This window comes from Eurosta solidaginis, chromosome X (assembly GCF_040869045.1).
Source record: "Eurosta solidaginis isolate ZX-2024a chromosome X, ASM4086904v1, whole genome shotgun sequence".
Taxonomy (NCBI): domain Eukaryota; kingdom Metazoa; phylum Arthropoda; class Insecta; order Diptera; family Tephritidae; genus Eurosta; species Eurosta solidaginis.
This window is the reverse complement of record NC_090324.1, coordinates 198,146,122-198,167,661: the sequence shown is the minus strand read 5'-3', so window position 1 is coordinate 198,167,661 and position 21,540 is coordinate 198,146,122. Positions and strand designations below refer to the sequence as shown.

At 38.9% G+C, this 21,540-nt stretch overlaps 1 pseudogene; it reads right to left on the bottom strand.

The window, feature by feature from the left end:
• Positions 1–212: 212 nt before the first annotated feature.
• LOC137235366 (forkhead box protein A1-B-like) lies at positions 213–1,314 on the bottom strand (annotated as a pseudogene).
• Positions 1,315–21,540: the final 20,226 nt, after the last annotated feature.

Genomic DNA, 21,540 nt, shown 5'->3' with positions numbered 1-21,540 from the left:
ATCCTTTTGGTGGAGCATCTCATGCCAAAGGCATCATACTCGAAAAAGTTGGTGTTGAAGCCAAAACACCCTAACTCTGCCATTTGTAAGTGCGTGAGGGTGCCACTCATCAAGAATTGTAAGAAAATTACTGCATTGTTGATTTAAAAATTTTATTTTTCACATTACTTGCAAACATTAGCAGGAGAAACCTTAACGGCAACAGCAACACATCAGAGTACTTCAGATATATATTTAGGGCGCTTGGCAGCATCACTGGAGCTGCTGCTACTCCCAACACCACCACCACCACCGTTGTTATTACCACCCAGTATATATTCATCACCTGTTTCCATATTGCCAGTATAATCTGTTGGCATCTCCTCCTAAATAATATCCGGATGCAGTGTCTGCACTTGTTGTTGATGATGATGCTGTTGTTGTTGTTGCTGCTGTTGTTGTTGTTGCTGCTGATGCTGCTGAGCGCCAGCTGCCAATGAGTGATTACGTTTTAGTGCAATCAAAGCACCAACACCATTTCCACTGCTATTATTACTGCTTATAATGCCACTGTCATTGTGTTGTTGTTGTTAGTGGTGCTGTCCACCGGACATAGCTGAATTTTGATTTGAAACATAGTATGGGCTACCGCTACTTTTGTATTGATTGTGAGAATTGTTTGCCGTCGATTGATGCACATTCTGAGTAGTGTTGTTGTACATAAGATCACCATCAGCAGCACGCTGCTCAATTGACATGCCCGGCGATCCATGAGGCGATTGTAAAACGAAATCCTGCAATGGTGAACTCTCACGAGAGTTATCCATGTGACTCGGTGAGACTGGTGCCGAACGTGGCATGCCATATGATGGACGAAACCCTTGGCTGGTGCGTTGACGACGCTTCTTATAGCTATGATCAATCAATTTGCGCCACTATCGGGATCAATACGCCAGAAGCTACCTTTGCCTGGTTCATCTTGAGAGCGTGCAACTTTAATGAAATACCTGTTCAAACTGAGATTGTGGCGTATAGAATTTTGCCAACATTTATTGGTTTATTTACGATAATATGGTTAATGTTTTACAATAAATGAATAAATGCCCGATAGTGAGTGTAGCTAACAGTTGATGGTGTTTGGAATAGATCTTGGTTTTGTATATTGCTATTGCTATAGTTGTTGTATGTAGCTTGATTCTGATGAAAACCGTGACGCGGGCTGGCTGGGCAACTATTTCCAGCACTTATTGTGCCAGTTGGTGATAGATATGGGCTCTTTTGCTCCTTTTTCGGTATGGATGCGTAATGTACGATGAAGTTTATTGAGTATACCATTCGGTATAGTAACATGTTTCGTTAATGATGGACGTCAAATTTTGAAAGATGGTTTCTTCTTAGGTTGTGATTTATTTATTGGGTATTTAATATTTTAACAAACTGGTGCTGGCCTAATTGTTGCTGTCAATATTCTTATGGTTATGATCCTAAAAAATCTGGACAAACAAATTCAACAACAACAGCTCCACAAAGGTCGCAGGCACTTTTAGAGGCTGAGGAAAACCTCTTGCCTAGAGTTTAAAATAATGGGAGTTTAGTGACACCGTGGGCCAGAGTATGAAGTCGAATATTTTATAAGGTTTTCTTATTTAATAGCGCAAATGTTAATGAAATGCAATTTCGAGTAATCACTGTTCGGTATTAAGAGCCGTTTGCTAAGAAATAATTTAGGCGATTCAGAGGTATCCTATTCGCCGTATGTGGTCAAATTTTATAGTGGAAACCATGAAAACAATCCAAATCTTAAAATTGTGCATGAATACTCTCTTGTGAAATGCGCAATTATAGACATAAATAATGTAAGGCGCGATAACCTCGGAAGAGATTCTAAGCCGAGCTTCTCTCTCAATTTGTGTCGTGCTCCTCTTCTTTTGTGCCGGATCTGAACAGCATCTGCACGGTCAGATGAGTCCTCTTTGAGCATTTCTCATGGCAGAATTACGCGCGGAGCGCTTGCTAAACACTGCCGATGGGAGACCCCGCTTAGAAAACTTTTCTTCTAATTGAAAAACTTGTTGTTGCAATGATCATTAGCAGTTAATGATTCACTGAATGCAATAGTGAGTTTATCATATCGATTGCAGCATATGCCACTGCCAAATCTTTACGGCGTAGAGCGGCTACAATTTTAGGGCCAATAATTTCGCGGAAGCCTGGTAAAGTTGAAAATGCGGCATATTCAACTTTACTCGCAAGTAAACGTCTAAGTGCATGAAAAAATTGCTTCAATTTCAAGAATAGTCAATTGTGCTGTTGGATCCAATTGATCTAAGGAGCACGGCGTAACTTCAAGCATTGTGGGTAAGCTGATGCCGGACCAATGGTATTTATAAGCAGAGAAACGTTGTGAATTTTTAAGCTTATCAGCAAACTTTTTATAATATTTTAGTATCGATCAAAGTATGTCCTTGCGATATTCGGATGAAAAGCGCATAGAATCAACGCGTTTCTCCTTTTTTTCATTGTCATCAAAAACTCATTGGGTATATTTGAAGTGTTATTGGGTGCCGCCGAAACAACCTCTGAGTGTGGCAGCAACAGCTTTAACCAGTCTCAGTGAGTGGGTGAGTTTGATTCAATTACTAGAGGTTTGTTCTTCGATGAGCAACTTGTACGAAGTAGGGAAACGGGAATAATTCAATCCCCTTCAGTGAAATGGTAGTAGACAAGTATCTTTGGTAGTTATAAATTTGATTTTGACAGAAGAGTCAAGCTTTTGTGCGGTCCTGTTACACAGGGAGTATTCACCTTTTTATTCTGAAATTTCGGAAAGCACTTTTCCGTTAAGTATTCATGGAGGCGTTCCGGATAAACCGTGAATTTAGTATATTCGGAATACGTTCTTTGATACTACCTCACGAGGTCCGAATATGCATAATATTCCACCTACAAAACTGATTCTCCAAATTCTCAAATGGAGACGAATCGTCCGGACATACGGGATTAATAGAACAGAAGGTCGACTTTTAATACGCGCCCAAAAATATTTCTAATATTTCTTAAATTTATACAGAAAACAATGTTTCGACGCTGCATGCAGTCGGATAGCATTTAATCATGCACGCATTTCCTTGCACGCAAAATTAATACGCTATTAAGCTGAATGCTTAGAATTTTAAAAATTATTTGAAAGTTTTGGGGGTTCGGATCGGCCTGGCTTAATTCGGATTTCTAAAATTATAACCCACTGCTAATATCTGGGGCAGATGAGTTTTCTCTTCTGCGGTAGGCTTTTCTGTTGTCCTCGTTATGGGATAACGAGTGAATTGGGGTTGCTTCTTGCTTTATGTTCTTTGGCAGATAGCGGATCTGCGTTAGGGCTTCTGGTGACCCCGCCCGGGGTGAGCGAGTGAATTGTGGGATGTTTTGGAAAATTTAAAATATAATGGGCCGAATGTCTTTAGGTTCTGTAGCAGATAGCGGATCTGCGTTAGGATTGTTGGGTGGCCTCGTTTCGGCTGAACGTGTGAAATTTGCGTTGTCTTTTTTTGAAATTTGTTTAAAAAATTTAATGGGCCGAATGCCTTTGTTTTCTGTGGAAGATGCGGATCTGCGTTAGGATTGTTGGTTGGCCTGAAGATTTAAAGGAGGCGGAGGAGGGATGTATAGCAAACGGAGGGAATCTATCTCCTCCGTGGGGAGAAGGACCAGTTTGACCAGAGGTCGTCTGACTTGACCCTTCTCGGTTATGAGGTCGACTACGCGTACTCGGTTAACTTCGCCGGGGTGTACGTTGATGACTCTACCTAGCCCCCACTCGTTGGGAGATAAGTTGTCCTCTTTGAGGACAGCGAGGTCTCCCACTTTTATATTTTCTTTGGGATGCTTCCACTTCACTCGTTTTTGAAGTTCGGATAGATATTCCACCTTCCATCGTTTGCAGTAAGTGTGATGGAGGGCTTTGAGTTTCTGCCATCGATTGATCATCGAGGCATAGTTCTCACTGGCATCTGGTTCTGGTGAAGCCAGCAGGTGGCTGCCGGCTAGGAAATGTCCTGGGGTTAGTGGTTCCAGGTCCGTTGGGTCATTCGACCCTGGACTGAGAGAGCGCGAGTTGAGGCACGCCTCAACCCTGCACAAAAGTGTTTGGAACTACTCCATAGTATATTTGTGGGGAGAAGCGATCTTTTTGAAGTGGCTTTTGAAGCTCTTCACTCCCGCTTCCCACAGGCCACCCATATGTGGAGCGGCGGTGGGGATAAAATGCCAGCTCAATGCTTGATGGCTATACTTTGAGACTGTTTTGTCTCAGCTTTCGGCCAGAAATGCTTTAAATTAGGATCGTTAATATCTTGATGCTCCGACAAAGTTTGTACCATTGTCGGAGTAGATGTTTTTCGGACATCCTCTTCTCGCGATAAAACGCGAGAAGGCTGCGAGAAAGCATGGCGTGCTGAGGTCACTAGTCGCCTCTAATTGAATGGCCTTAGTGGAGAAACAGACAAAAAGGCATACGTAGCCTTTTGACAGTCGACATCCCCTACCGCGGTAGCTTTTGATGTCGAAAGGCCGCGCAAAGTCTACCCCGGTATTGGTGAACGCGCGGGTAAAAGTAGTCCGTTCGCAGGGAAGGGTACCCATTAGTTGAGACTGCGCCTGATTTCGATGAATAATGCAGGTTTTGCAATTGTGGATGATGGCTCTGATCATAGTCTTGACATTCGGTATCCAGTATTGGGTTCGGATAAGACGGAGCATGAGCTGGTTCCCGCCATGAAGGGAGTCATGATGAGCCATCATAACTGTAAGGCGAGACAGCCTACAATTGTAAGGCAAGATGATCGGATGACGCTCGTTGTATGACATGTCTTTTGAAGTCCCTAGACGTCCCCTGTTCCAATAATATCATCTTTGTCGATGTATGGGTTGAGTGACAGTATTTCACTCTTTCGATCAATAGGTTCCCTATTTTTCAATTTTAAATATTCTGTCCCGTAAAATTGTTTCTGGCATACTCGTATTAATGCTTGAGTCATTGCCTTAATCTCATCGGCTGAGATTATACACGCCTTTTCGTGGAACGAGGCTTTTGTTCTTGGGTGAGTTCTTTTATAAAACCTCCTAACATAGGATAGAACCTTCAAAGCCCTGGGTAAATTTGAAAAACCGTCGAGAATATCTACATGATCTACCCTTGTCGTGGCATATGTTTGTGCCCTCTTCTCCTCAACGGACGTTTTGTATTCGGTCTCTTGTGCTGCCCAGTGGAAATTGTCTTCTTGCAGACAAGAAGGTCCCTGCCACCACAAAGAATTGTTGACCAACTCTGATGCATGTAGTCCTCTGCTTCCTAGATCCGCTGGATTAGATTCCGAGTCCACGTGAAGCCAGTCCTTGCTACCGACCATATCGATGATCTTAGTGATTCGGTGTGCGACGAAGGTTGACCAGGAACAGGGCGGCTTTCTTATCCATGCGAGTACGATGGTTGAATCCGTCCAGAGGTGAACTTTTGCTGGTCCCAAATGAATGTTTCGGAATATTGATTCCATGATTTCTGCAAGCAGCACGGCGCCGAATAGTTCTAAACGTGGTAGCGAGATGGTTTTCACTGGAGCTACTCTAGTTTTTGCTAAAAGTAAGTGTATGAAAACCTGATCGTCTCTTTTCACGCGCATGTATATCGCTGCCGCATTTGCTTTCTCGGAAGCGTCACAGAAGTCGTGGATTTCTATGTCGTCTTCCGGTGAAAAATTTACCCACCGCGGTATCCTTATGTTATATATTTCGCTATAGTGTTGAGTGAAATTTTCCCACCGTTCTAAGGTAGTTGGGGAGACAGGTTCGTCCCACCCTGTGGCCTCTAACCAGATATTCTGCATTAGTATTTTTGCCACTATGACCATTGGTGCAAGGCAGCCTAAAGGGTCGAAAAGTTTGGCTATAGCGGATAGGATTGCGCGTTTGGTGATGTTCTCGCCATTCTCTAAATCTCCTGCGGTGAAGTAAAACATGTGTGAATGCGCGTTCCATCGTATTCCGAGTGCCTTCACCCAGCTAGCCTCTTCAAACGCTAGGAAGTCCTCGCTGAGCAGATGCGTTTTGGGGATGTCCTGAAGGATTTCCTCACAATTTGATGTCCACTTGCGCAATGGAAAGCCAGCTGAGTGTAATGCTTCGCGAATCTCGTTTCTTGCTCTGATAGTTGACGCTATTGTATGTCCTCCAGATAAAACGTCATCGACATACATACTTTCGCGTAATATACCCGATGCTATTGGGTGGGTATTTTCTACATCATCAGCCAATTGTAGAAGTGACTATATCGCTAGGTAGGGGGCGCAGTTTACACCAAATGTGACAGTATTTAGTTTGTAAAGACTGATGGGTTCGTTGGGGGATGTTCGATGGACAATTCTTTGAAATTTGGCGTGATTATCGGTCACCCGAATTTGCTTATAAATCTTTTCTATGTCACTATTAAAGACAAAGCGGTACAGTCTCCAACGTAGAATTAAAATGGGCAAGTCTGCTTGGAGTACTGGACCTGGGTGGAGTATGTCGTTTAGACTAATGCCATTTGCCGTAGGACTTGACGCGTTGATGGGGCAGGAAATAATTATCCGAATGGTCGGATGGTATATTATTCTTGATTTTTCTCATATGTCCGAGTGTTTCGTATTCTGACAACACCCGAACATACTCTTTCCCTAACTCTTGGTTTTTCAGTAATCGCCCCTCATTTCTGAAGAATTGTGAACATGCACGCTTTAGGGACGGTCTAATTTAATATTCTCAGGGTTATCCTGCCTGAATGGTAGTGAAACTGTATACCTCCCATTTTCATCACGTTTTGTCGTTTCCTTAAATAACTGTTCAAAATTCCTTTCTTCTTCATTAAGCATTTTATTTTTGGGAACATTTTCTATCTCCCATAAAGCTTTTAATTGGTTGTCCAATGCAACCTCGTTGTAAAATCACACGATGCTCTTCGTTGGACTCGGTGCTTCAATTCGACCGGTTAGTATCCAACCGAAGTAGTATTAAGTACATTCTTTTTCAGACCGCTCATTATAATTTGGGGATATATGTCTCCACCAAGCATGAGGTCTACATCTTCGTTGACGCAGAACCAAGTCTGGGAATGCCTGCATAGTCATTGTGTTGATATGGCAGGATGGCAGATTCCCAGTAGGTTTGGCTAGAATCAGAACTGGAGTAGTCAAGCTGAAGCATGAATCCACTGGTGAACGTAATTCGATGGTGGATGCCTCTCTAACTTGAGCAGATACTGCATTGGTGATGCCCGACACTTGGGCATGCATTTTCCTCGCCGGCAAATTGATTCTGCGTTTCAGTCTTTCTGTCATGAAAGAACATTCAGACCCTGAATCAATTAATGCCCGCGCGGAGAAGTCGGTACCATTATGGTGAATGTGTACGCGAGCAGTTCCTAATAGCACGCGTGTGCTGGAATTGGCATGACAGGATTTTACATTCTGGTTTGCAGATTGTCGCGCCTGTGCTGATGTTGTTGGGATATTATTCGCATCTTTGAAAGGATTGCGCAGAGCAGTTTGCTGAGATGCATCCGCATGCAGGAGCGTGTGGTGGCGAGAGTGGCATTTGGAACAGTTGTATGAACTGGTGCACTTCGTCACGGTGTGTCCTGGGTATAAACAATTCAGGCAGACACTTGTGGATTTTATAAATTTAATCCTTTCTATTGGGGTTAACTCGCAAAATCGTGAACAGTTTCGTAACCTATGCTCAGGGGATTTGCACATTTTACAAATTGATTTTATTGTTTGCTTGGATACTTTTGTTTGAAAAGCACCAAGTCTTTTCGTAGGGGTTTCTGTCGATGGTCGCGACTCGTTTTGTTTTTGCACTTTCGAAGTGGCATGCCCTGTAAAACCAGACACTGTTTCAAGTGTCTGAAACCGATTAGACAGTAATTTATCCATATCCCCCCACTTGGATATGTCCATTTTATGGTCTATACTTTGCTCCCAAAGAGCCAACATGCTCTCTGGTACCTTGGTTGAGCAGAGATACGTCAGGATTGCATCCCAATTGGAAGTGTCAATTTTGTGGCATTTGAGGGACGAAATCATTTTGTACCTTTTTTTTGAACTACCACACTCACTTCCTACCTTTTTTAAGTTAAATAGAACTTGTAGTTGTGTGTTAACTAAGATACGTTTGTTCTCGTATCTTTCACACAAGTTTTTCCAGGCCATCTCGAAACCTTCATTTGTGAGAGGGCATTTTTTAACGATATCTTTTGCTTCGCCCTGCGTTTTGTTGTTGAGATGGAATAACTCTTCCACCCCTTTCAAGCTAGAATTGTTTATATAAATTGCCGTGAACAGGTCGCGAAAAGTTGGCCAAGACAGATAATCCCCCTTAAAAATTTCCGTGTCGCAATCACGGAGGCGAATTTTTTGCCCATGAGGTTCTTGCTCAGGGTTGACGTTCTTTTCATCCTTCTTGTATTTTTCTGCCTCAGCAGATATAGACGCTGAACATCGCACGTAGATTGCGTATGCTGCCTTTTGCTTCTTTCTGGCCGCCATAACGTCATCCGCTGACACCTCATCAGATCCCAATAGCAAATCAAGGACCAATGTTCGGCCTGAGTGCGTCTGGAACCGGCAGTGGGTAGGCGCACAAGGGTCGATCTCGAGAAGGTTCACTCAGAAATACAATAAAAGAAAACACAAAGAGGATTTCCTCGTTATAATATTGTATTTAATTAAATTGAAAGGAAATGTACAATGATGGTATGACTTTACCTTGACGTACAAATGATGGCGATCCTGGGCGACGTGAACTGCTTGGCGGTCAATCGAGAAAGAGCCCGGTTGTCCCGTTGATGACAACCGCTAAGCTGCGAAAAAGTCCTCTGGTATTAAGGAGGGGAAAAGGCCACACACACAACCACCCCTACGTATACGTGCATGGGTGCTGACAACCTGCACACACACACATGCATGTGTATGAAACGCATGCATGTGCATGCATGCACACAAGTGCGGCGTGAGTGTGGGTGCCTGGAAATATTATTAAAACATTAGGGAGGGGCACCGTCAATCAAGTGAAAGCTAGGCATTGGGCCTAAACACAATTCTACAATGTATGACAGGATTAACATTTGAAAAAGTAGTGAAAGCAAGACTTATGAATAAGTGGTATGATCATGAACTTACACAATTATATAAATTTAAATATAATCTTTTAAATGAGTCTAGGCAAACAGGAAATTGGGACAATTATAAAGAAATAAACAAAAGATATAAAAAACTTATCAAAAAGAAAGAGGCGAAATATATGGAAAACAAAATCTTAATTAGTAAAAATAATAGCAAATAAATGTGGAAAAATCTAAAGCAAACCATAAACCTGAAAAAGATCATCAAGAAATCAACAAAATTCAAATATTAGATAAGCAAATCGAAGAAAAGATCGAAATTGCGAATGAGCTCAATAACTTTTTCGTAAACAGTGTTTTAGAAATAAACCAAAGTATCGAACATTTTGATTTAAATTTAACCGTATCTGAGAGCAGTTCGACATTCAAATTTAATAAAGTTGTAGCAGATGACATTGTCAAAATAGTTCGGCTATTCAAGAACAAAATTGGTGGCAAAAATCTTTTATCAGAAGGAGTTTTAAAAGATTCAATAGAGTATACAGCTTATTTTTATGCAAAAATTTTAAATGAAAGCATGGAAACGGGCATTGTACCACAAAGATGGAAAACGTTGACCATTATACCAGTTAAAACAAGTAAGGAAGGTTAAGTTCGGGTGTAACCGAACATTACATACTCAGTGGAGAGCTATGGTGGCAACATAAGGGAAAATAACCATGTAGGAAAATGAGCCGGGGGTAACCCTGGAATGTGTTTGTATGACATGTGTATCAAATGAAAGGTATTGAAGAGTATTTTAAGAGGGAGTGGGCCATAGTTCTATAGGTGGACGCCATTTAGGGATATCGCCATAAAGGTGGACCAGGGGTGACCCTAGAATTTGTTTGTACGATATGGGTATCAAATGAAAGGGGTTAATGAACATTTTAAAATGGAGTGAGCCTTAGTTCTATAGGTGGATGCCTTTTCGAGATATCGCCATAAAGGTGGACCAGGGGTGACTCTAGAATGCGTTTGTACAATATGGCTACCAAACGAAAGGTGTTAATGAGTATTTAAAAAGGGCGTGGGGCTTAGTTCTACAGGTGGACGCCTTTTCGAGATAGCTCCATATAGGTGGACCAGGGGTGACTCTAGAATGTGTTTGTACGATATGGGTATCAAATTAAAGGTATTAATGAAGGTTTTAAAAGGGAGTGGTGGTAGTTGTATAGGTGGTTGCCTTTTCGAGATATCGCCATAAAGGTGGACCAGGGGTGACTCTAGAATTCGTTTGTACAATATGGGTATCAAACGAAAGGTGTTAATGAGTATTTTAAAAGGGCGTGGGGCTTAGTTCTATAGGTGGACGCCTTTTCGAGATATCGCCATAAAGGTGGACCAGGGGTGACTCTAGAATGTGTTTGTACGATATGGGTATCAAATTAAAGGTATTAATGAGGGTTTTAAAAGGGAGTAGTGGTAGTTGTATAGGTGGTCGCCATTTCGAGACATCGCCATAAAGGTGGACCAGGGGTGACTCTAGAATGCGTTTGTACAATATGGGTAACAAACGAAAGGTGTTAATGAGTATTTTAAAAGGGCGTGGGGCTTAGTTCTATAGGTGGACGCCCTTTCGAGATATCGGCATAAATGTGGACCAGGGGTGACTCTAGAATGCGTTTGTACAATATAGGTATCAAACGAAAGGTATTAAAAAATAAAAATAAATGTAAAGCGCGATAACCTCCGAAGAGATCTAAGGCCGAGCTTCTCTTCCAATTTGCGTCGTGCTCCTCTTGATTTTTCCCTACAAATTGGCCGGACGGGACCTACATGTTTTATGCCGACTCCGAACGGCATCTGCAAGGCAGATGAGTTTTCACTGAGAGCTTTTCATGGCAGAAATACAATCGGAGCGCTTGCCAGACACTGCCGAGGGGCGACCCCGCTTAGAAAAATTTTCTTCTAATTGAAAAATCTTATTTCTAAAATTTTGATGTTGCTTTGCCCGGGAGTTGAACCCAGGGCATACGGTGTGATAGGCGGAGCACGCTACCATCACACCACGGTGGCCGCCAAGGGGGTTTTAAAAGGGAGTAGTGGTAGTTGTATAGGTGGTCGCCATTTCGAGACATCGCCATAAAGGTGGACCAGGGGTGTCTCTAGAATGCGTTTGTACAATATGGGTAACAAACGAAAGGTATTAATGAGTATTTTAAAAGGGAGTGGACCTTAGTTCTATAGGCGGTCGCCTTTTCGAAATATTGCCATAAAGGTGGACCAGGGGTGGCTCTAGAATATGTTTGTACGATATGGGCATCAAATGAAAGGTGTTAATGAGTATTTTGAAAGGGCGTGGGGCTTAGTTCGAGATATCGCCATAAAGGTGGACCAGGGGTGACCCTAGAATTTGTTTGTACAATATGGGTATCAAAATAAAGGTGTTAATGAGTATTTTAAAAGGGAGTAATCCTCAGTTCCAAAGGTGGACGCCGTTTCGAGATATCGCCACAAAGGTGGACCAGGGGTGAACCTAGAATTTGTTTGTACAATATGGGCATCAAACGAATGGTGTTAATGAGTATTTTGAAAGGGAGTGGGCCTTAGTTCTATAGGTGGACGCCGTTTCAAAATATCGCCATAAAGGTGGACCAGGGGTGACTCTAGAATGTGTTTGTACGATATGGGTATCAAATTAAAGGTATTAATGAGGGTTTTAAAAGGGAGTGGTGGTTGTTGTATAGGTGGTCGCCTTTTCGAGATATCGCCATAAAGGTGGACCAGGGGTGACTCTAGAATGCGTTTGTACGATATGGGTATCAAATGAAAGGTGCTAATGAGTATTTTAAAAGCGAGTAATCCTTAGTTCCATAGGTGGACGCCGTTTCGAGATATCGCCATAAAGGTGGACCAGGGGTGACCCTAGAATTTGTTTGTACAATATGGGCATCAAACGAAAGGTGTTAATGAGTATTTTAAAAGGGAGTGGGCCTTAGTTCTATAGGTGGACGCCGTTTCGAGATATCGCCATAAAGGTGGACCAGGGGTGACCCTAGAATTTGTTTGTACAATATGGGCATTAAACGAAAGGTGTTAATGAGTATTTTAAAAGGGAGTGGGCCTTAGTTCTATAGGTGGACGCCGTTTCGAAATATCGCCACAAAGGTGGACCAGGGGTGACTCTAGAATGTGTTTGAATGATATGGGTATAATACTAAAGGTATTAATGAGGGTTTTAAAAGGGAGTGGTGGTTGTTGTATAGGTGGTTGCCTTTTCGAGATATCGCCATAAAGGTGGACCAGGGGTGACTATAGAATGCGTTTGTACGATATGGGTATCAAATGAAAGGTGTTAATGAGTACTTTAAAAGGGAGTTATCCTTAGTTCCATAGGTGGACGCCGTTTCGAGATATCGCCATAAAGGTGGACCAGGGGTGACCCTAGAATTTGTTTGTACAATATGGGTATCAAAAGAAAGGTGTTAATGAGTATTTTAAAAGGGAGTAATCCTTAGTTCCATAGGTGGACGCCGTTTCGAGATATCGCCACAAAGGTGGACCAGGGGTGACTCTAGAATGTGTTTGAATGATATGGGTATAATATTAAAGGTATTAATGAGGGTTTTAAAAGGGAGTGGTGGTTGTTGTATAGGTGGTCGCCGTTTCGAGATATCGCCATAAAGGTGGACCAGGGGTGACCCTAGAATTTGTTTGTACAATATGGGTATCAAAAGAAAGGTGTTAATGAGTATTTTAAAAGGGAGTTATCCTTAGTTCCATAGGTGGACGCCGTTTCGAGATACCGCCATAAAGGTGGACCAGGGGTGACTCTAGAATTCGTTTGTGCAATGTGGGTATCAAACGAAAGGTGTTAATGAGTATTTTAAAAGGGAGGGGGCCTTAGTTCTATAGGTGGACGCCTTTTCTAGGTATCGCAATAAAGGTGGACCAGGGGTGACTCTAGAATTTGTTTGTACGATATGGGTATCAAATGAAAGGTGTTAATGAGTATTTTTAAAAGGGGTGGGCCTTCGTTCTATAGGTGTTCGCCTTTTCGAGATATCGCCATAAAGGTGGACCAGGGGTGACTTTAGAATATGTTTGTAAGATATGGGTATCAAATGCAAGGTGTTAATGAGTATTTTTAAAGGGCGTGGGGCTTAGTTCAATAGGTGGACGCCTTTTCGAGATATCGCCATAAAGGTGGACCAGGGGTGACTTTAGAATATGTTTGTACGATATGGGTATCAAATTAAAGGTATTAATGAGAGTTTTAAAAGGGAGTGGTGGTAGTTGTATATGTGAAGGTGTTTTCCAGATATCGACCAAAACGTGGACCAGGGTGACCCAGAACATCATCTGTTGGATAATTTATTTATATATGTAATACCAGACAAGATTTTAAGGGTTTTTTATTTCGCCCTGCAGAACTTTTTCATTTTCTTCTACTTAATATGGTAGGTGTCACAACCATTTGATAAAGTTTTTTCTAAAGTTATATTTCGCGTCAATAAACCAATCCAATTACCTCACCATGTTTCATCCCTTTTTTCGTATTTGGTATAGAATTATGGCAATTTTTTCATTTTTCGTAATTTTCGATATCGAAAAAGTGGGCGTGGTCATTGTCGGATTTCGTTCATTTTTCATACCAAGATAAAGTGAGTTCAAGTAAGTACGTGAACTAAGTTCATTAAAGATATGTCGATTTTTGCTCAAGTTATCGTGTTAACGGCCATGCGTAAGGACAGACGAACGACTGTGTATAAGAACTGGGCGTGGCATCAACCGATTTCTCCCGTTTTCACAGAAAATAGTTAACATCATAAAATCTATGCACCTACCAAATTTCAAAAGGATTGGTTAATTTTTGTTCGACTTATGGCGTTAAAAGTATCCTAGACAAATTAAATGAAAAAGGGCGGATCCACGCCCATTTTGAAATTTTCTTTTATTTTTGTATTTTGTTGCACCATATCATTACTGGAGTTGAATGTTGACATAATTTACTTATATACTGTAAAGATATTAAATTTTTTGTTAAAATTTTACTTTAAAAAATTTTTTTGTTTAAAGTGGGCGTGGTCCTTCTCCGATTTCGCAAATTTTTCTTAGGCGTACATATAGTAATAGGAGTAACGTCCCTGCCAAATTTCGTAATGATATCTTCAACGACTGACAAATTACAGCTTGCAAAATTTTAAATTACCTTCTTTTAAAAGTGGGCGGTGCCACGCCCATTGTCCAAAATTTTACTAATTTTCTATTCTGCGTCATAAATTCAACTCATCTACCAAGTTTCGTTGCCTTACCTGTGTTTGGTATTGAATTATCGGACTTTTTCGGTTTTTCGAAATTTTCGATATCGAAAAAGTGGGCGTGGTTATAGTCCGATATCGTTCGTTTTAAACAGCGATCTGAGATGAGTGCTCAGGAACCTACATACCAAATTTCATCAAGATACCGCAAAATTTACTCAAGTTATCGTGTTAAAGGACGGACTGACGGACGGACATGGCTCAATCAAATTTTTTTTCGATCCTCTTTATTTTGATATATGGAAGTCTATATCTATCTCGATTCCTTTATATATGTACAACCAACCGTTATCCAATCAAACTTAATATACTCTGTGAGGTCTGCTCAACTGAGTATAAAAAGTATCTTTTAAATATGCACGTAAGTATTCATTAAAAACTCTATGATTACGTTCAATCGTGCCAACAGTTTCGTGATGGTATGCAGTTGAAAAATTATGTTCAGCATTTAGAAGTTTAGTTAATTCTTCAATTAATTCATTTTTAAATTCTGTACCTAAATCTGATTTTATGGCATTCATTGTGCCGTATGTCAAAATGAAGCCTTCAAAGATTGCTGGAGCGATTGTTTTTGCCGATTTGTCTGGCACAGCGACTGTTACCAGGTATTTAGTCATGTCGCAAATCATGGTAAGTGCGAACTTGTTACCATATTTAGACTCAGGTAGGGGTCCTATTGTGTCAATTACTGGTATATCAAATGGTTTCCAAGAAGTTGGTGTTAAAGCAAGTTTTTCTTTAGTTTTAGGTTTAACCTTGTTTAAAAGACAATCTTTACAATTTTTGACATATTTCGATATATCGCGAGTCATATCTTTCCAATAAAATTTTGTTCGCAGTTTTGCGTAAAGTCTTTTCATTCCGCAATACCCACCAGAAATTGGATCATTATGGTAAATTTTCAGATTTGATTAAGCTGGTCAACACTTTTTGAATATGTATGTAATAGAAATAGGCTGCAATGACCAAAATTTTCTTTAGTGCAAGTCAAAGGACTCCACTATTCAAGCCCTACGTTTCGCTAATCTTCTAAGCTTCTTCAGGGGCAGACTGCATTTATTAAGTAATAGTATAATACACCACAAACAACAACATTGAACATGAAACATGAAATTAGAAAATTATAGAACTTAAAATTGAAGACTTTTTTGTGTAAATATCACATTAAGATAAAAAACTTACATTTTATGTGTATAAATATGTAATTATAATTTACATAATGCACAGTTGTCATTAATAAATAAATTAAGTTCAAGTCAAAATTTTAAAGGTTTAGATACCATTCTGTTTAGGTATACTTGTCAAATTGGACTTTGATCCATAAGTAGAAAAAAACAACAATTATCATAAACATAATAAATAAGCGGATGAAATGTCATCAGTGTCCTCTTTCCTGTTTACAGTTCGGCTTCTGTTTTGCATTATTCGCAAGCTTTCCAGTGTCAATCTGACTTTTCCTCGTTTTTCTTTGTCTAAGATTTTCGCATTGTTTATGTCAGCTATGTGGCCAGTGGCTGTTGTATGTTGCGATAGTGCTGTGCTGTTTTTGTTGTTTTTAATGTCTGCAGCATGTTCTTTTAATCTTACACCTAGTGTACGTTTTGTTGTTCCTATGTATGTTTTATTGCATGTTTGGTTTTCTGTTCCCTTACATTCGATTTCGTAAACTACATTGTTTTGTTGTGACGTTGGAATCGGGGTTTTCGTTTTGGTGTAGATACTTGACAGGTTTATGTTGGATTTATATGCCAAACATACGTTGTTGTTGCTTTTGATTAAGTTTTGTTAAAATTGTCTGTTAGCCTAGGTATGTATGTTACACTGTAAAATTGGTTAGGTCTGCCATCGGTATTTTCTGTAGTGTTGTTGATTTTTGTGTGTTTAATCTGTTCCATTTCCTGTTTTATTAGATTTTGTATGAGTGTGTGAGGGTAATTATTTTGTATTAATATATTACTAATTTTTTTCAAATTTGTATCCCAGAATTTTTGGTGGCAAATTTTCAGCACTTTATATATGAGGTTGAGGATGGGCTGAAAGATAGTTAATTAAACGCCCAGATGAAGTGGGTTTGGTATACCAATCTAGCACAAGTTTATTGTCCATTCTGAAGATACGTGTTTCTAGAAAGGGGATGCTGCCATTATTTTTAACTTCCACCGTGAAATTGAGTTTGTTGTGGTACTTGTTGAGGGTATGTAGGATTTGATCTAAGTCCCTTCTCTTCACGATAGCAAATATATCATCCACGTATTTGCATAAGAATTTTATATTTATATTTGACCTTTCTTTAAGTTCTGCCATAGCGTCATTTAATAGGTCATCCATCACCAAGTCGGCTATAGTAGGAGAGAGTGGGTTTCCCATCGGCATTCCATAGGTTTGAGCGTAAATCTTATCGCCCCATAGGAAATAATTATTATCTTTTAAACAAAAGTTCAGTAGTTCCAGGAATTGTTTTTTTGTGATGGAGTTTCTTCTGGAGATCTCATCCCATTTTTTCATTATTATCTTGATCGCGAGCATCGTAGGTATGTTAGTGAACAATGATACTACATAAAACGACACCAGTATGTCGTCGTCGGAAAGATTTATATTGTTGACTTTTTCTTTGAGTTCAAAGGCATTTTTTATATTGAGTTCATCAGATATTAAATCTTTGAGGATATCTCCAACATATCTAGATAATCTGTAACATGGTATATTTATGGACGATACTATTGGACGGAATGGATGAACAGGTTTGTGTATTTTAGGCAAGCCATACATTCTGGGGGCAATAGCAGTTGAGCACATAAGCTGTTGTTTTTCTTTTAAGGTAATGGCTTTGGTTTTGTATAAGTCTTCTACTAATCTATTGTTTTTCCTTTGGAGTTCATTAGTAGGATCATTCCTAAGTGTTTTATATGTGTTTTTGTCGTCTATTATTTTACTCATTTTTTCGGTATATTCTTCTTTGTATAGTACCACGGTTTTGTTTCCTTTGTCGGCGTCAGTTATAATAATATTTTTGTGTGCATTCAAAAATAATTTGGGTTTTTTTAAATGTTTCCAAAATAAACTTTTCTTTGGAGTTATGCTTATTACCTCGTTTGAATTGTAGTATTCTATTGCTTAGCTTGTTTCTAATTACGTCTTTCGTTTTATCATCGTCAAAGGTCTGTATTATTTGTTCCATTTCCGCTATGACATGTATTGGTGTAAAATTTGCTTTAGTCGTTGGGATAGTGAACTTCCTACCCAGAGAGAGTATCCACTTGACTTCCTCTGGAAAAACAATGTCCGTTTTGTTTACGAACCAATCGTTGTTCATATGGATTCCCATGTTGGAAACTTGTTCATGATTAAGTTTTTTTAATTTTTTATTGTGTGTTTCTTTTATCTCCTTAGTTATTCTTTTGTACAGTAACTCTTGTTTATCTATAAACGCGCGGTAATCTCCATCATTCATGTATCATTTTATCTGTTGATCGGAGTTGTATATGTTATTCCTAATGGCTTTTATGTTTATGTTTGTTTGCGTTATTTCTACGTTAATTACTTTTTTGAGAAACAGACGTTTGGATCTTTCGAGCTGTTGCTTAACCCTCTCAGATGTAGTTTTAATAGTAAGTCCTTTAGTGATATTAGTGAGATGATTCGGGATTAAATCGTATTTCTTGCATTCAAGCAAGAATTTCAATTGGTTTAATTGCTTGGCAAGTTTTTGTTTTTGCTTACTATAGTGTTTTAGTGTTATGCAAACATGCTCTCCATATTTGTATTTTTTATGATTATAGTAGTGCTTCATTATGAAATTGGTGCACGTTGTTGTTGTTTCTAGTGTGATTACAAAATATTTTATATGCTTTGTTGTATCGGCAGGCCTTCCGAAAATTCTTAGATTTGATTAAGCTGGTCAACACCTTTTGAATATGTATGTAATAGAAATAGGCTGCAATGACCAAAATTTGCTTTAGTGCAAGTCAAAATTTTCATTAGTTTTAATTTTGTATCTTCATCTGCTACTGTCTCCACTGTATCTGTTAGTATAATTTCTAAAGATTTAAAAATTTTATTTCCAATATTTTTGAAATTTGTAATAGTATAATGTTCGAACACAATATCGTTTTTAGGCCATTCAATCTGCTTAATTTTGCGTTTGCCGGCTTCTGATTCAAGCCTCGAAAGTAATTTCTCTAAAGTTATGTTTAATATGCGCAAAAATTCTTAAACTTGTTGTTTTATTATTTTTATCGTACGTAATATCAGATCTTATTCGTGGAATCTTTTTTGAAAAATTAAATGAAAATTAAAGTAAGTTGTTTTAATATTTTTTTTTAGGCTATTTGACCTATTGTGGGTTCCAGTAAGAAATAAAAAGATGGTAATTATTCCACTGTTGCGGCCCTACGTTTCGCTAGCCGTCCTAGCTTCTTCAGGGGCGAAGTCTATTTATTTTCAACAATAAAACATAAGAAATAATTACATTAGTTTTTTGGTCACAATTTTTGAAATTATTTACATCAACAACAATAAAGTGTCACAAAACAACAATTTTAGCTAAGCTAATACTAATTAAGGTACAAAAAGGACGCACATACATATATACACGTAAACAAAAATTAACATCACTCACATGATATTTTTTTCTTAACTCTAAAAATTTTTTGGTACCACTTACAATGGGTATCATAGTCATACTAAACATAAAAATATTATAGACATAAAAGATAGCTTGCTGCAATCGCTTCTGTATCCTCCTTCTTGTTTATCGTGATTTCCCTTTTTTGCATTATTCAGAGGCTCTCTAACGTGTATCGGACTTTTCCTCTTTTGTTTTTGTCTATTATTGTGTTATTCGCGAGATCAGCTGTATGTCTAGTTGATGTTATGTGTTGTGATAACGCGGTGTTGTTCTTTTTCTTCTGTATGTCAGCTTCGTGTTCTCTTAGTCGTACGCTTAGATTTCGCTTTGTGGTCCCAATATATACCCGGTTGCAATTTTCGTTAACTTTTTTGTTTCCCATGCAAGCCATGGTGCAGTTGGATTTATGTGCTATTGTAATGTTCGGCTTAATATTCATGCTTTTGTAAACAGTTTCCGTAAGTTTGGGGATATATGTAACGCTGTAGTATTGATTCGTTGAATTCGTTGTTTGCGATGTTGGTGCTTTGGTATGTTTCGTTTCTGTTTTCAGTGTTTTTTGCTGTATTAGATTTTGTATCATGTTATGTGGGTAGTTGTTGTTTCTTAATATTTGGTATATTTTTCCGATATTGGCATTGTGAAATTGTTCGTGGCTTATAGACAGAACTTTGTTTACGAAATTTCTCGCTGTGTTTAATTTATATTTAAAGGGCTGCGATGAAAGGAAGTTTGGCATACCAATCGAATAAAAGAGATCCATTATTTTTGTGGATCTTGACGTCAAGAAAGGGGATGCTGTGATTTTGTTGTGTAAGTTGTTTTCGTCTGTTTTCCTAGGAAGGTTATTGTAGTTTTGCCGTTTTGTCATTGATCTTGTCTGAACTGCTAAAATTTGTTTGTTCGATTCCTTGATCTCATCGATTGTAATACGCGATAGAGCATCAACACCGACGTTTGATTTTCCCTTAATATATACAATAGTGAAATTATATTCAGCTAGTTCTAGTCTTATTCTTGAAAGTTTTGAAGATGGGTCTTTCATATTGAATAGGTATACTAGAGGTCTATGATCTGGCTTTACAATAAAATGGGTACCATACACATATGGTCGAAATTGCTTTATTTCGATATAATTAGCTAAGAGTTCCAACTCTATAATTGGTTTTTTCTGTTCGGCTTTATTAAATGCTTTAGAAGCGAAACAAATTGATAAATCACTACCTTGTTGTTCTTGACTTAAAATAGCTGTGGAAGCAACAACAGTAATAATGAATTGTTTAGTAAAATCTCGATATTGAAGTAATTTTGGTGAAAGTAACGCTGCTTTCAAAGATAAAAATGCTCTTTCGCACTCAACATCCCAAAAGAATTCAACTCTTTTTCTACTTAATCGATTCAGAGGCGCTGCCAGAGACGCAAAATTAGGTATAAACCGTCTGTAATAATTTGCAAACGCGACGAATTGTCGTACCGCGTCTTTATCAGTCGGTTTTGTATACTTTTTAATTGCGTTTATTTTAGAGTCGTCTGGCAACAAACCTTTGGCTGAACATTTATGACCTAAAAATGTAATTTCTGGTCGTAAAAAGTTGCATTTATTTGGGTTAAGTCTGAGATTGAAAGACCTACAAGTATCGAAAACTTTTGAAAGATTTTTAATGTGGTGTGCCTCACTACAACCTATGACGATAATATCGTCGACGTACAACAATGCGACATTGGGTGGTATACCCGAAAAAGCTATTGTCATTATTCGTGAGAATAAATTTGGTGCTATGTTTAAACCGAATGGAAGCACTTTCCATCTAAATGCGCCGACCGAAGTGCCGAAAGAAGTAATGTCACGTGAGTCAGGATGCAAGGGGATTTGATGAAATCCAGAAAAAAGATCTAATGTGGAAAAATATTTTGCTCTACCGAGATTGTCTAAAATATCGTCAACTCTAGCTAGTGGGAATGAGTTTTTTGTTTACTGCGCGAAAATCTACGCACATACGATATGCTTTTTGACCATTAGTATCTTTCTTTGGGACTACAATCAAAGGAATATTGTAATTGGAATAACTGGGTTCAATCAGATCGTTGTCTAACAATTTATTTACTTGGCGATTTATTTCTTCGCGTTGAGAGTATGGTTAACGATAGTTTTTAACATATACCGGCTCGTTGTCTGTCAATCTTAATTTTTGCTCGTAGAAGTTATTTAAAGTCATTTTGTCCGTGTCGAGGGCGTAAATGTCGGCATAATCAATGCAAAGGTCAATTAATTTACTATGAGCATGTTGAGGTATTTGATTTTTTAAAATTGAAATAAGTTTTTTCGTACATTTTCCTTCTGTTTCTGTCTTGTTAATTGTATAAACACTATAATTTGAAAGTTTTTTGTCCGAATACTTTTTCTTTTCACATACTTTACATCATCCGTGGTGTTAATGACTTTAATTATTGGGTTACTGGAATTAACAATGCACCTAGCT